Genomic DNA, 10,803 nt, shown 5'->3' with positions numbered 1-10,803 from the left:
CTACTACTACTACTACTTCTACTTCTACTACTACTACTACTACTACTATTATTATTACTACTACTACTATTACTACTACTACTACTTCTATTACTTCTACTACTACTTCTTCTACTACTATTACTACTACTAAATCACTGATACTAACAAATTATACCACCATTCTATTATTAATGTATCTTAACTTGCCATGAACTACTAGTAATATTCTCTACTTTCACCATTATTACTTTAACTACCTCTCTATTTCCACTGTGATTACTTCTTCTTCTTACTCTATTTCCCTATAAACAGACCATTTTCAAATGAAACTGTGACTTTAAATCACTCATAAAAATAAAAGAATTGCTTTCTGGAAGGATTCAGTCAGTCAGGATTTTCTCTCCCTCTATCACATATAATTCCCACCCTCCCTTCCTATCTCCTTCCTTCATCCCTTCATCCCTCTCTATTTCCTCCCACTCACAGTTCTATTAACATCACAGTTATTGTTTTTACTGGTAGGCTTGATTGACTGGAATAATCTGCCAGGAGTTTTATTTAGTCCTTTATTTCCATTGGTCTACTTCGTGGGAGTTTAAATGCATATTTCTATATTGGATGTTTTTATGCATACATCCTGATTGATTGGCAGTTGAATCATTCCACATTCCAAATGCAATATTGACAATTTGCATCAAGTGTAAAAAAAGTAGGCTACGTTCTTCTGAGAAAAACATCCTCTTCCATCACAGTGTCAAAAACAAAGGGATGAAGTTTCAAACCATTCATAGCTGAAGGTGATACTTGATTTATTTTGACGACCCAAACTCAGACCGCTTGTAGAACAGTAAAGTGCTTTATGTGACGAGCAAAGACCCAGAGAGCAGCACTGCTTGTGAATCCCTCCAGAAAGCCAGTTGCTGTGACACTGTGAAGAAATGTTCTGTGTCGTGCTCTACTCGTCGTTTTTCACCTCGCCTGCCAGACCCATTCAACATCAGCAGTAAGAAGAACTGCAGAATGTATTATTCATTACAACCACTTGTTACGCTCAATGTTCGGATTTAATGTTTAACACCATAGTACTTTCTCTTTCTCTGTCTTTGTCTGTCCCTGATTATTGCTCTCTTTCACTCTCTTTCACCCTCTTTCACTCTCTCTCTCTCTCTCTTTCACTCTCTGCCTCTCAATCTCTATATAACTCTCTCAATCTTTCTTCTCTCCACTCTCTCTGTCTCCCCCTCTCTCTGTCTCCCCCCTCTCTCTGGAGCAGGTGGAAGAGGGGGAGGGGGAATATTATAATAGAGGACAAGGAAATAGGAAAGATGTGGCCAAGTAGAAGGAAGAAAATAAAAGATGGGGAGTGGGCAGCAAGAAATAACTTTTCTATAACAATGCTTAAGGAAAATTCAACCCCAAAACAATTTTTGGTTATTTGTTTCATTAGTCCATTGTTGATATAGTCCCAAAATGTTTTGCATGTCAGTAATCAAGTTTTCAAGATACATAACTTTCAAAATACAGAAATGCAGCCAGTGTGATGCATTTTGCATCTATTATGGAAAACGCAGCAAAATGCATTGTACAGGCTGTATTTCTATATTTGTTAAGTTGTATGTCTTGAAAACTTGATTGCTGACATGCAAAACATTTTGGGACTATATCAACAAACATACCAAAAGATAGTTTTGGTTGAAGTTTTCCTTTAAATCTCTGTCTGTGTGTCTGTGTGTCTGTGTGTGAGTGTGTATGGGGGTGCTCAGAAGAAGCATTGCGTCTCCAACGAGTCCTGCCATGTAGCGCGGCAGCTGAGTCTCCATGGAGATGGGTAATTGAGGCGGATGGGCGTACCGAGGACCCATGTGGAGATCTCTATTGAGCTGGAGGAGAGCAGAGCACGAGAGAAAGAGAGAGAGAGACAGACAGAGGCAGAGAGGAGGAAGAGAAAGAGAGAGGAAGAGTGATTCACTGAGCCAACAAAACAAGAAGCAGAGGGAGGGAGGGAGGGAGGGAGGGAGGGAGGGAGGGAGGGGATGTAGGAAGAGGAGGGAGGGAGGGTTGAGGAGAAAGAGAAAGCAGAGAGAGAGAAAGAGACAACCCTGAACTTTTTCTGCTTCATCCTCAGTGCTCTATTGATAGAAGGGAGGAGACATGCCGATCAACACTCACACAATGTCTCAGTTCCTATAATGGCTTCCAGGTCTTTTGTTGGGTTGCTGAAGCACACTGTAGCGTATTGGAGCACTTTTCACACTGCTAGCACTGCTGGAGAGGTGACAAAGGGAGAGGGGGAGAGAGGGAGAGGTAGGGCTCCTCTAGGTGTCAGGAGGAAAACAAAATGATCCAGTAGAAAATGCTTTGTCAAACCAAATACAGCTTTTCTCCTCTCTCCCCCTCTCCCTCTCCTCCTCACCTCCTCCTCTCTCCCTCTCCTCCTCAACTCCTCATCTCCTATTTTCTTAATCTTCTCTCCAACCCTCCAAAAAGGTTCTCTCTAGGGTTGTCCCACAGGAACCCATACGGAAACCCTTTTCTAGAACCCTTTTTGGTTCCAGGTAAAACCCTTTTGGGTTCTACATCGAACCCAAAACGGTTCACTCTGGAACCAAAATGGATTCTTCAAAGGGTTCTCGTATGGGGACAGCCATACACTTTGAGGTTCTAGATAGCACATTTTCTAAGAGTGTACTTCAACAACATGAAGAATGTTGATACTTGATTAAAGTCTACTAAGATAACAAGTGACATTTTCATCAACCAAAAGAGCACAAATCTGTGCAAAAATGTGTACAACTCAGAATTCAACAAACATCTGTTAATCATCCAACAACATGATAACATCTATTCCAGAATTCTGCAACTGTAGAGGCAATGCCGTTTCATGTAAATAATATAAGACTGACTAGGACAAAAAAAGATTTTTGCCATGGAAACTGGAGAATGATTTGAACATCAGAGTGACAGAGAGGGATGGTTTTACTGGTAAAGCAAAGGGTGCGTAGAGCAAAGAAAAGAGACAAAAGAGAAAAAAATAAAGATTCACTCAAAGAAAAGCATATGTTGTGTCTCAGCAGCCCTTCTCTTTCTCTCCAAATATGTCCCAAATGGCACCCTATTCCCTAGTGCTCTACTATGGGCCCTGGTCAAATGCAGTGCACTATATAGGGAACAGGGTGCCATTTGGAACTAAGCTTGTGTGAAAAACGGACATGTTGCAAATGTTATTTTCCAAACCTTCATAAATCATGATGTGTTATGAGCGCTCTCTCTCTATATATATATCGCTCTCTCGCTCTCTTCTCTCTCTCTCTTCTCTCTTCTCTCTTTCTCGCTCTCTCTTGCTCTCTCTCTCTCTTCTCTCTTTCTCTCTCTCTCTCTTCTTTGTTTCTCTCGCTCTCTTCTTTCTCTTTATATCTCTCTCCTCTCTCTCTCCACCTCTCACTCCATCTCCCTGTCCCTCTTCCCATCTCTCTCCCTATCTCTCTCCATTTCTCCTTCGTTTGCTCTTTTCCACAGCCTTGCGTTCAGGTAGAACTGTTGCCATGGTGATTTCAATTTGTGTTATTGCCACGGCAGCACAAGGACTCAGTGGTAGAGAGAGAGAGAGTGAGATAGAGATTGAGAGGAATAGAGAGTGAGAGAGCCCCCCCCCCTCACCCCCTCGACTCCAAGTATATCCGCTATGGTAACCTTCACAAATGAACATTGGCTCTGTTAGGAACAATTAGCACACAATATAGGAGCAGCAGTCCACTTATGAATGGTGAGAGCAGAGAGCGAAGAAGAGAAGAGATGACCTGAGCTGTAACTGTGTGTGTTCTGTTTTAGTCTTGTGGCTATAAGATGAAATGGCTGTTAGGTTAGATGCCTCCCTGATGCTCCTACCGGATACAAGGCAAATACGTCTCTGTCTCTAAATCTACATGTGTGCCTTGGTAGAGTTCAGAGCTCAGAGCCAGTGTTGATACAAGCGACAGATGTTTCTAGTGTGTGCGTGCAAGTGCATGGAGCACTAGCATTTGTGCATGCTTTGTGGGTGCGTCCGTGCATCTGTGCATCCACAGATGTATGTCCGTATGTGTGAGTGCATTTGTATACTTCATTCAATATGAGCTGTGTATACTGTACGTGAATGAATGTGTTTGGAGTAACATGATATATTTACAACATTTCTCTGAAAGAACAGCCTTATTTATCTTTCTAGTACATACTGATGTAGTTATGGATGTAGTTGCTTGGCAGTATTGCCTGCCCTGGGGTGCTAAGGCGTGATACTGTGATTGACTATGAAACCATTCATGTGTGGAGAGTTTTCTCTTTTTTTTTCCTGACTTTCATATCTCCTCCTCTTTCACAGCCCCTCCTCTATCCCTCCATCCTCCATCCCCCCATCTCCCCATTCCCCATTCACAAACACATCCTGACTCCACTGCCCCCTAGCCCCCGTTCCCGACCCTGCATCCTGAATTACCCCTACTCTTGGCACCCCTCCACACCCCCTCCTCACCCCGAAACATTGAAACAGGCCAGTTGCCATGGTAACACCATACAGCAGTGGCATATCATTTCCCTCCAAAAAGAGGATAAATTAGTGATGATGTCACCGCAGCAGTGGACCTCTAAAAACGCCTGAACACATTTCAATTCACTCAGGAAGTCTCCTGGTTGCTGCTGCCTCACATCCACAATCAGGAGGAGATGCATTTAATTTTATCAAGGCAGAATTGTGTAGCTATATGTTCCTGGGTATATGAGAGGCTATACAGGTCTATACACCAAAAGAAAAATGGTGGTCATGATCACATTCATTTGACCTTTAATCTGGATGAGTGAGTGCATGAGTGCATCAGTCAGTGAGGCAAGGAGAGGGGTCGTAGGTCACATGGAGCTCTGTATTGGTGTTTTTATGTGGATGCTGAGCCAGATGATGCCAGTGGAAATCTCCAGTCAGCCTCCAGCCCTCACATCCCAGCCCCGAGAAAAACCACAGCCCCTAGCTTTTACACCCTAGCCCCTAGCTTTTACACCCTAGCCCCTAGCTCTTACACCCTAGCCCCTAGCTTTTACACCCTAGCCCCTAGCTCTTACACCCTAGCCCCTAGCTTTTACACCCTAGCCCCTAGCTTTTACACCCTAGCCCCTAGCTCTTACACCCTAGCCCCTAGCTTTTACACCCTAGCCCCTAGCTCGTACTGGCTCCACAGAGAGCAGTGGATCTCTGAGCTGAGCTGCTTGCTTCTGCCTGATCGCTCTCACTCTCTCAAATTCAAAAGGCGTTATTGGCATGGAAAGTGTTACCACGTACATTGCCAAAGCGAACGCATAGAAAACTGTCTGTCTGTCTGTCTGTCTGTCTGTCTGTCTGTCTGTCTGTCTGTCTGTGTCTGTCTCTCTCTCTTCCTCTCTCTCTCTCTTCCTATCTCTCTCTCTCTCTTTCTCTCTCTCTCTCTCTTTCTCTCTCTCTCTCTCTCTCTCTTCCTCTCGCTCCATCTCTCTCTCCCCCCTCCCTTTCTCTCTTCATGTCAGAGAGGAATCACATTAAAGCATGCTGGAGGTGCCTGAGTCACCGCTTCTACTGTGTGGGAGGCCAGGCCTGAAGACAGCAGGACGGAGAGAGGGAACGAGATAAGGAAAGAGAGAGAGAGAGAGAAAAAGAGAGATATGAATTGAGAGAAAGTGTTGGTATGTGGGTGTGTGTGAGTGAGTAGTTCTGTGTGTTATAAGCGTGTTATTGACTACTCCACATTGCTCCCACTTCCCATTTGTAGTTACAGAGAAATCAATCAAGCTCAAAATGGCTGTGAGATACAGAATAACTCTATCGTGATGGATGACTGAGACGAAGTTACAAGTAGTGAGCTTATGGGAAAGACAACCCAAACTGGTATCCTTGAGTGCCTTTATTAATGTTATTACTGCTATTATGTTGCTCATACTGGGACCCTCCTCAACCACCTGCTCTCATAACTCTTATCTTTCATATCTGATATCTGTTTTTCCCCAAGCAGACCAGAAGGGAGGGAGGGAGGCAGGGAGGCAGTCAGGTAGACCAGCAGGCAGTCAGGCAGACCAGCGGGCAGTCAGACCAGTATGGAGGGAGGCAGACCAGCAGGCAGGCAGACCAGGAGGGAGGGAGGCAGTCAGGCAGACCAGGAGGCAGGCAGACCAGGAGGGAGGGAGGCAGTCAGGCAGACCAGGAGGCAGGCAGACCAGGAGGGAGGGAGGCAGTCAGGCAGACCAGCGGGCAGTCAGACCAGTAGGGAGGGAGGCAGACCAGCAGGCAGGCAGACCAGGAGGGAGGGAGGCAGTCAGGCAGACCAGGAGGCAGGCAGACCAGGAGGGAGGGAGGCAGACCAGCAGACAGGCAGACCAGTAGGGAGGGAGGCAGACCAGCAGACAGGCAGACCAGGAGGGAGGGAGGGAGGTAGTCAGGCAGACCAGGAGGCAGGCAGACCAGGAGGGAGGGAGGCAGACCAGCAGACAGGCAGACCAGTAGGGAGGGAGGCAGACCAGCAGACAGGCAGACCAGTAGGGAGGGAGGCAGTCAGACAGACCAGCGGGCAGTCAGACCAGTAGGGAGGGAGGCAGACCAGCAGACAGGCAGACCAGGAGGGAGGGAGGGAGGCAGTCAGGCAGACCAGGAAGCAGGCAGACCAGGAGGCAGGCCGATGTAGGGATCAGATTTCTCTGCCACCCTGAGAAAGAAAGTAAGAGAGCTCTGGGTTTGTTTTCCTTGTTCCTCTCTTCTCCGGTAGAAAAACAGAATGTTGATGTCAGTCAGTCAGTCAGTCAGAGGGAGAGAGCATATTTATAGATACACTTCTCTAAAGGCCTGCCTGCTTGTCCTCCCCCGTACATGCATCATCACAATTGAAACTTAAATTATTATTCCAGCGAAAGGCCATCGATGGAGATTTACAAAAATGATGTCCAAATATTGAGTGTATGGGATTTTACGAGCAAGTGAGCAGTGTGTGGCTAATCTTCAACGGCTCTGGGGATGAGTCTTATGCAATGGGTCACCGGCTGGGTCTAATTTTGTATCAATATATAAAGACAAAGCATTGAAAGACAAATAAAAGGTATTTTTGCTGTGATCAAATTTGTCAATACGTAGAAAGCATTGAAAGCAGCCAAATGAAGTGTCATGCCCTTGCCGTTGTCCAAGGAGTTGATATCCTTGTAGATGGTTGACACCCCAGTCTGAGTGAGAACGCTAGTAGATTTGATACTCAACATGTTCAAACTAAATTCAATCTAATGGTGTTCTTCTCCAAGTGTTTGTCATTCTTGGGCCTAATGGCAGGTTTCCATCTGTGCCTATCTATTTTGGCTAGACAGTCAATGGAGATGACAGTATTGTGTTGTTCTTTTACCTCCAATCAATTGACAAATATGGATTTGAAACATTAGACTATATACAGAGACAAAAAATGCAGCATTTATACAGTGCATGTTGAACCACTCATAACAAAGTGACAACATGTCGTTTCACTGTGTAGTTAGTGTGTGTGGATAGTTAGGTTTCACTAACTACGCTCGGCTTGAAACAGCTGTTCTGTGGGGGTGTTAGTGCACGTACAGCATTGTCTCTGTTGAGAGAACGAGAGAGAGGCATGCTTGTTGAAATGCGCAGCGCATACTTCATGATCGAGCGACGTGACCACACGCAGTTAACCGCAGGGCAGTGGAATGGCATGATTAAATAACAACAGTCATAATTCCCCGAACCGAGATTCGAGTCACAGACGGAGTCAGATCTGCGTTGAACACACTATTTTCCAATGATCTTCAATTCTCTAACTTTGTCCCTCTCTCTTGCAACGTGAATACCCTCATAAATGGTGTCGAGTGAGGAGAACCTGCTTAACTGTACTCACAAGTTCCCTGGCCGTCCGTCTGCGCCCTGAGGGAGTTGCTTTGCACCACGAAAGCGCGCGGTGTTGCGGTTCTCCTCCTCTCCCCTCCAACACTAAAAAACAAGGAGATTTCACTCAAGTCGTGCTGTTGTTTTATGGATATCACCGCTGAGATGGTAAGATTTATTATCAACCCAACCGCTCCTTCTGAAGCAATACTAGTCTGCCTATTCATCATCATGTAATGGACCACCACTCTCCTCTAAAGTGTTTTGCATAGGCTACGACAAATGGCTGTCTTTCTCTTTTGCGGTTACTACGGTGTTTATCTGCACATTTCAGAGAACAGTGTAGATGAGATTGATATTTCTGATGTTATTTAACATGCAGCCTTATTGATTTCCGTGCCTTGCTTCGCATGTGAACAAGAGCGAATAACGGTATGCAATCTGCACCGCGGCCGGTGTGTGTATCAGTATGATCCGAGCGCGCCTAACCATCGCCTCGCGGGGACCGGGCATCTTGCGGCATGTGTTGAGGGAGAGTTGAGCTTAGAGGGATACTTTACAGTCGCTGGTAGGTTGATTGTTGCCCTTAGAGTGAAAGAGTAAAGATAATGTATAGAAGACAATACATTTAAGCCCTTGTCTTGTGCACACACTGCCCTTGTCTTGTGCATCAAGAACACTCCAATGGTGTGGGTAAATTGGGTATTTTTTTCCCCCATCAATTGAATTATAGTTTAGGCTCAGAATGCAGTTATGTATTTATTTACAGGGCCACTGTCATCTGACAACATATCTCTTTGTCAATGGACTCAATTAATTGCCATTTATAAAGCACGTTTTAATAGAGGGGTATTGATTTATGTTTGCCGTCGTAATTGCAAGGCCACACTATGAAAAGCTTCTTCAAACATCCTTTCTGTTACCGATTTTTACAGCTATTCTCAAACGCAGCCAATTTTTTTATATAATGCTATTGTTATAAGACAACAATAACATAACATTTTAACAAAACACAATTGCTGTTTTATACGTGTAATAATATATTAATTATATATGTCTGGTCTATAGCTACGTAGGCTGCTATAACACACCACGCCCACAGCATTATTGTCTTCATATCAATTGTTAATACTGCCCCTCCCAATAATTAGCTTCATTTTTATCTAAAAAATATAACCTTCCAGGATGTATATTTTATACTTTGTATAAGACATTTTGCCTAGGCTATACCAAAATGTCCACAGTGCACTAGGGCTCACAGCAGTCCAGCATAATTGTATGATTGATTATCATGCTAATATGATTTGCTATTTGATTGTTGCTATGCTAATCATTTTCCATCATTTTCTAAAACCCAGCATGTCTATAATTTTCCATCATTTTCCAAAACCCAGCATGTCTATAATATGGATAGCAAGCTCTATAGATGGCTATTTCTGTGTAAAACTCAAATTCCTGAGATCAATGTTTACATCCTTTCCCTAGTTTCCACACAATACATGAATAGAAAATATGGATTCAAACACGGTATAATCCAAGCCTTTTTTATACAGGATGCACATACACTATATGGTCTTGTTCCTGTATATACAGAAAGCCCACACCCTGTAGGAAACAGCTGTGTGACCTTGCAATCTGTCATTCTATCAATGAAATCACTGCTTTCTCTCCTCCCTTCCCTTCTCTCCTATTTTCTCTCCTCCCTTCCCTTCTCTCCTATTTTCTCTCCTCCCTCCCTTCCCTTCTCTCCTATTTTCTCTCCTCCATCCCTTCCCTTCTCTCCTGTTTTCTCTCCTCCCTCCCTTCCCTTCTCTCCTATTTTCTCTCCTCCCTCCCTTCCCTTCTCTCCTATTTTCTCTCCTCCCTCCCTTCCCTTCTCTCCTGTTTTCTCTCCTCCCTTCCCTTCTCTCCTATTTTCTCTCCTCCCTCCCTTCTCTTCTTTCCTCCCTTCTTTCCTCTTCTCCCAGCTTTCTCTTCTCTCCTCTCCTCCCTGCTGTTAGCAAAGGTTATACTGTAGAGGACTGGGAATATACGCTAGCAGCTTTATACTATATAGCTTTCCCTTTTTCTCCTGCTCCTGGTAAATATACTGTGTGTGTGTGTGTGTGTGTGTGTGTGTGTGTGTGTGTGTGTGTGTGTGTGTGTGTGTGTGTGTGTGTGTGTGGCTGGAGTCTGTCCTCTGTGGACACTGGTCTGATGGTTGGTTCTACAAAGCCTCTGTGCCATCAAATTGATTAACCTTAATAACTACCAGCTGATTTGCACAACAAAGTATATGCAGCAAACCACTGAATATTATGTGCATGCGTAGGCGTACTGAATGTGCAACTAGCTCTCACATTCTCACTGCAGAATTAGGCCGTTTACCCATGTTTCTCCAAACGTCAAATTTCGAAGTGTTTTTTACACCCTTGGTTAACTCCTGCTCAGTATTGTTCTGTTTCTCCAAAACATAATTTTGAATGGTTAGGCCCTAGCAAAACCCAATCCTACTTGATGGTAATAGCGCTCACTGTTGCCCCTAGTGGCCGTTTATAAAGACATTTCCCGATGTCCGTTGAACATGGATAGACGTCCAATTTCGAAGTCACTCTTGAGTGATCTGCCTGAAATGTGTGTGTGTGTGTTTAAACTGTGTTCATGTAAATTGTGTGTGTGTGTGTGTGTGTGTGTGTGTGTGTTTAAACTGTATTCATGTAAATTGTGTGTGTGTGTGTGTGTGTGTGTGTGTGTGTGTGTGTGTGTTTAAACTGTATTCATGTAAATTGTGTGTGTGTGTGTGTGTGTGTGTGTGTGTGTTTAAACTGTATTCATGTAAATTGTGTGTGTGTGTGTGTGTGTGTGTGTGTGTGTGTGTGTGTGTGCGTGTGCGTGTGCGTGTGCGTGTGCGTGTTTAAACTGTATTCATGTAAATTGTGTGTGTGTGTGTGTGTGTGTGTGTGTGTGTGTGTGTG

At 44.3% G+C, this 10,803-nt stretch overlaps 1 protein-coding gene across 2 annotated transcripts in view; it reads left to right on the top strand.

Annotated features, from left to right (window-relative positions):
• Nucleotides 1–7,516: 7,516 nt before the first annotated feature.
• adcyap1r1b (adenylate cyclase activating polypeptide 1b (pituitary) receptor type I) overlaps nt 7,517–10,803 on the top strand; it is a 55,308-nt gene continuing 52,021 nt past the window's right edge. For both annotated transcript variants that reach the window (XM_029707866.1, XM_029707867.1), the window contains exon 1: nt 7,517–8,017. The gene's annotated coding sequence lies outside the window, so the exon portion shown is untranslated. The remainder of the gene's footprint in view (nt 8,018–10,803) is intronic.

The sequence above is a fragment of the Salmo trutta genome, chromosome 22, assembly GCF_901001165.1.
Source record: "Salmo trutta chromosome 22, fSalTru1.1, whole genome shotgun sequence".
Lineage (NCBI taxonomy): Eukaryota > Metazoa > Chordata > Actinopteri > Salmoniformes > Salmonidae > Salmo > Salmo trutta.
This window is presented reverse-complemented; position numbering and strand designations above follow the sequence as displayed.